Raw genomic sequence first — 4,726 nt, 5'->3', positions numbered from 1 at the left:
TCTTTTTGCGAATACAGACTAACACGGCTGCTACTCTGAAAGTTGTTAAATTGCAATAGTATACAGTCTAAATCAGGGGTGTGTAAACTTTTTGGCCTGAGGGTCACATTGGGGTTCTGAAACTGTATGGCGGGCCGTTAGGGAAGGCTGTGCCTCCCCAAACAGCCTGGCCCCTGCCCTCTTATTTGTCCCCTCCCACTTCCCGCCCCCTGATTGTCCCCCTCAGAACCTCCGACCCATCCAACACCCCTGCTCCTTGTCCCCTGACCTCCCCCTCCCGGGATCCCCCACCCCTAACCGCCCCCCCCAGACCCCCCCCCCCCGCTCCCTGTCCCTTCATTGCCCTGACCGCTAACCACACACCCGCCCCCTGACAGGACCCCCAGGACTCCCATGGCTATCCAACCGCCCCCTGCTCTCTGTCCCCTGACTGCCGCCCGGGATCCCCTGCCCCCTATCCAAGACTCCCCCCCCCCCCCGCTCCCTGCCCCCTTATCATCCCCTGACTGCTGCCCGGGATCCCCTGCCCCCTATCCAAGACTTACCCCCCGCCCCCCCTGCTCCCTGTTCAGAGCACCAGGACAGGCAGCTGTAAGTAGTGCATTCCTATGGGGAGCAATTTAATATACAACACCAGCGGCTCTCGCAGGAGCTCGTAGCCCCACCACCCAGAGTGCTGGCGGCACGGTGAGCTGAAGCTGCGGGGGAGGGGGGCTAAGCTCTCCAGCTGGGAGCTCAAGGGCCGCGCAGGACGGTCCCGTGGGCTGTAGTTTGCCCACCTCTAGTCTAAATGATGCACTCTGCCACAGATGGCCAGTCTGTGACAGATCACTGACAGCAGTTCTTAATTTACACTTTACATTTTACATAGGTAAATTACAATGAAAACACATACACACATCTTAAGCATATACCTACTAATACTAAACTACACTTATGCTCTACTATAATTAAAACTAACAGGCCTACACTATTGATTCCACTGTGTTGTCAGCTGCTGCTGGGTCAGCTCTGGTTACCTGCCAGTTTAGAATGTTCCTTTGAAATTCTCTCTCTCCTTTTCTCTACCTAGCAGTCCTTCCAGCAGCTCTTCTCGTTGGCTCATGACTTTGTCTGCTGATCGTCTCCCTTTTATACTGTCCTATTCAAACTTTCTTTTGTACTATCTATTTTTAACCTCTGCTGAGCATGCTCATCATCAAACATTCCCTCATCCTTAGCTACCAGGAGAAGTAGCCCCAAGCTAGCCCAGACTGGCGCTGCTTGACTGTTCCTTATCCTTATACTGCACATGCTCACTTGCATTATTTCTACATTAGAGACACAATCACTTCATTCGACCTTAGTGCCCAGACTCCAGATCTAGCCTACTTTGTGGCCATACCTTATTTTACTCTCAGGTCTGGTCATGTGACTTACAATGTTTAATGGTAAATGACCTGCGGCTTACAGTTGGTGAAATGACTCCTGCTTATTCCAGAAGGAAGCCAGAGACACCGAACTGGGGGGTAGGAATACAAAATGGAATCTCGGGGAATTTTTTGGTATCAAAGAATTGGCAGGTCACTGTGGGAACATTCATATTTCAAAAGAAAAGTGTCTTGTTAGAATTTGCTGAAGTTGATCAAAAAGGTGTGAACTGAAACGGACAGGCTATTTCGCTGCAAGTTTGTGTGAAGAAACAAAAGTCACATAAACTACGTTAAGTCCCCCTTGGGGGGGAGGGATAGCTCAGTAGTTTGAGCATTGGCCTGCTAAACCCAGGGTTGTGAGTTCAATCCTTGAGGGGGCCATTTAAGGATCTTGGGCAAAAATTGGGGATTGGTCCTGCTTTGAGCAGGGGGTTGGACTAGATGATCTCCCGAGGTCCCTTCCAACCCTAATATTTTATTCTATTAGGACGATTCCTCCCATCCCCACGGGCTCACCAATCTGTGTTAGAGCCTCTCTCACATCATTTAAATGGTGCTGAGGCCTGAATTGTAAACTCTGCTTTACACTAGTGTAGCTGGGCCTCAGCTCTAAGTAACTCAGGGACTAGGAAAGATTTGCAAACACTGCTTTTAAGTGTGAGTGCTCTCCTGTCACTGAGCCAATTCCTCCAGCAGCTTCTGCTCTACAAATTAAACTCAGTGATCTAGTGAGGTGCTCTCACAGCAGAGACAAGAGGCTGTGAGATCTCTTCCTGCATGTGATTCCTGGGAATGGAGGGAAGGGAATCCAAGCAGAGGACAGCATCTGAACCAAGTGCAAGGAGGACAAGGACCTGTGGGGGTGAATGTAGTAAGTGCTGGCACCAGTCAGCCATGGAGAATCATCCCATGAAGAGGTTGGGGAGGCCAACAGCAAGAGTTGAAGGCAATAGGCATGTGCAAAAAGATCCTATAGTGAGAGTGGCTGGACTGATTAGAAAGGGATATGATAAAGGGAAAGAGGAGAGATGGGCATGATGGAGGGAGGATGGTGCAGAAAAGATGGTGGAGGATCAGTGGCAGGAAGAAGGAGGAGGGATGGTCCAATGTTTAGGGCATTAGCGTGGGAGTCAGGAGACTAGAGCACAAAAGGATCCATCTAGTTCAGGATCCTGTCTCCAGGCGGGGCCAGTACCAGCTGCTTCAGAGGAAGGTGCAAGGAACATGAAATGGGACATGTCACCTTTACCAAAGCGCTCTGGCCCCATGTACAGCAAATGTATGGTTTGACACAACCCTTCTCGAGAACGAAGGGATTGTGGGACTGGCAGTCGGGAAAAGGGGGAGGGACATGGGCACATGGGAATTGTAGTGGGGCTGCAGTGTATGCTGGGAAAGGGAAATAAAAGAGTTCTGTATTGCCCAGGGTGGGGGGATGGACGGCTTGTGTTGTGCTTGGAGTAGATGCTCATAGTGGTCTCTTCTGGCCTTACGATCTCTGAGATCAGACTTGTATGGGCCTTGCCACAGAGAGAAAGAAAGAAACATGGAGAACACGGAAATGGCTGGTGGGTCTCTGGGACAGAGTGGAGGCCGTGGCTAAAGGTGGCTTGGGAGGGAGGAACCCCAGGACAAGGGAGTTCATTTACCAGAGAGTTTGTTCAGAGAGCTTTTCAGAGGGTGAAGAAATCGATGCTGAACATTGGCACAGGGCTTGAAGGAAGCCTAGGGTGAGCATCTGCTTCCTGTCATGCTGTTGTGGAGGGCTTTGTGGGTCAGGGTGGGAGATAGCTGAGACCTGAGGGAAGGCTGTGGCTCCATGCAGGTGCAGTTGACTTACTGGAGCTCTTGGTGTTTGGACTCTCACTGAACTTGTTTGCTCTAGAAGGGCTGGTGTTTTCCTAACTTAGAGGCAGAGATAAGTTAGACTATTCAACCAGGTGAGAGAGAAGTCAAGGCAGAGTTGGAAGAGGAAACTGAGACAATTGCTGTATAACCAGGTGTGATAAAAGAAGGTGGTATTGGTTCCTATAGGGGAAGTTTCTTCCTAGCGCTCCCAGTTAGTGGTTGGCTTATATCCTGAAACACGAGGCATTTTATCCCTTAGCCATTTTAAACCTGTATAATGTAATTTTAGATGTTCTTAAGATTTATGTTAATATCCAGTCCTTTTATATTCCTTGTAAGCTTTTGGTCTCTTATGGCAATGAGGTCTGCAGTTTAAAAGGGGAACTAGAAATGCAGGGTCTATCTTCTTTATACCATTCATTGTTTTGTATGCCTTAATCATGCCACCTCATATCTGTGTCCATGCTATGTCTTTTAATTTTAGTGGACGGTTTCTCAGCACCCCAGTATTTCTGCTAAATAGTGTGGCAGAGTTAAGCCTAGATTTTCAGGCAGGGGTGCTCTGGGTTGTGCCTGGGGACCAGCTCAGTACTCACTGACTCCAGCCACTTTTGCACCGAGGTCCTGAGCTGCACTGTGAACCCGTCAGGTCCAGCCCAGGATCTGTGCATCTGTCTGTGAGTTCTCTGGGGGAGGGACCTTGTCTTATATTCGATCTGCACATTTAGTGCTATAAAAATAATCCTGAGAAATGCACCACCCCCATTGATGCTGATTTGCTACAGCACAGTCACCTGGTGCTGGATCTAGAGTTAGAGCAATTCTGGACATGGACTGGAGAAATTCACAGTGAAACCAGTGGAAATTCCTTAATTTTCCACTCCCCCCTGTAAAACAAGCAGTCACACTGGTTTAACAACATATGGTTAAATGGCTACAAGTCTGTGTATAGGAGAAATACGTAAGGAGGGTAACTTGGGGGTACTTGCATTTACCACCAAGTGACAATAAGGTCCCTCAAAGGAGTTGGCTGATGAGGATGCTCCGGCTGCCTGCAGGGCACCCTTCTACCTCTATTTGAGTCCATATGGCTGAAATCTGGTTTGCTTACATGCCTCTGTGTACAGGGCATGTGAACTGTTTCCATTCTCAAAAAGAAAAGGAGTACTTGTGGCACCTTAGAGACTAACAAATTTATTAGAGCATAAGCTTTCGTGAGCTACAGCTCACTTCATCGGATGCATTCGGATGTTTCCATTCTGGTTTGGTAGGATTGTACATCCACTTAGCACTCACTTAGCAGGCAAGTGATGACCACACATCCTAGTGGTTGTCTCCAGGGCAGTCAAGCCCAGCTCAGATGAACTTGAAGGCAATGACAGCAGACTTAACCTAGTTTATGTGACTTTTGTTTCTTCACACAAACTTGCAGCGAAATAGCCTGTCCGTTTCAGTTCACACCTTTT

The 4,726-nt window shown here is 48.8% G+C and overlaps 1 long non-coding RNA gene across 1 annotated transcript; it reads left to right on the top strand.

Moving 5' to 3' along the window:
- Nucleotides 1–533: 533 nt before the first annotated feature.
- Nucleotides 534–4,504, top strand: LOC122461237. The gene is made up of 3 exons (XR_006283086.1): nt 534–1,562; nt 1,900–3,436; nt 4,077–4,504. It is a non-coding gene; the product is annotated as an uncharacterized LOC122461237 (long non-coding RNA).
- The last annotated feature ends 222 nt before the right edge of the window (nt 4,505–4,726 follow it).

The sequence above is a fragment of the Dermochelys coriacea genome, chromosome 8, assembly GCF_009764565.3.
Source record: "Dermochelys coriacea isolate rDerCor1 chromosome 8, rDerCor1.pri.v4, whole genome shotgun sequence".
Taxonomy (NCBI): domain Eukaryota; kingdom Metazoa; phylum Chordata; order Testudines; family Dermochelyidae; genus Dermochelys; species Dermochelys coriacea.
This window is presented reverse-complemented; position numbering and strand designations above follow the sequence as displayed.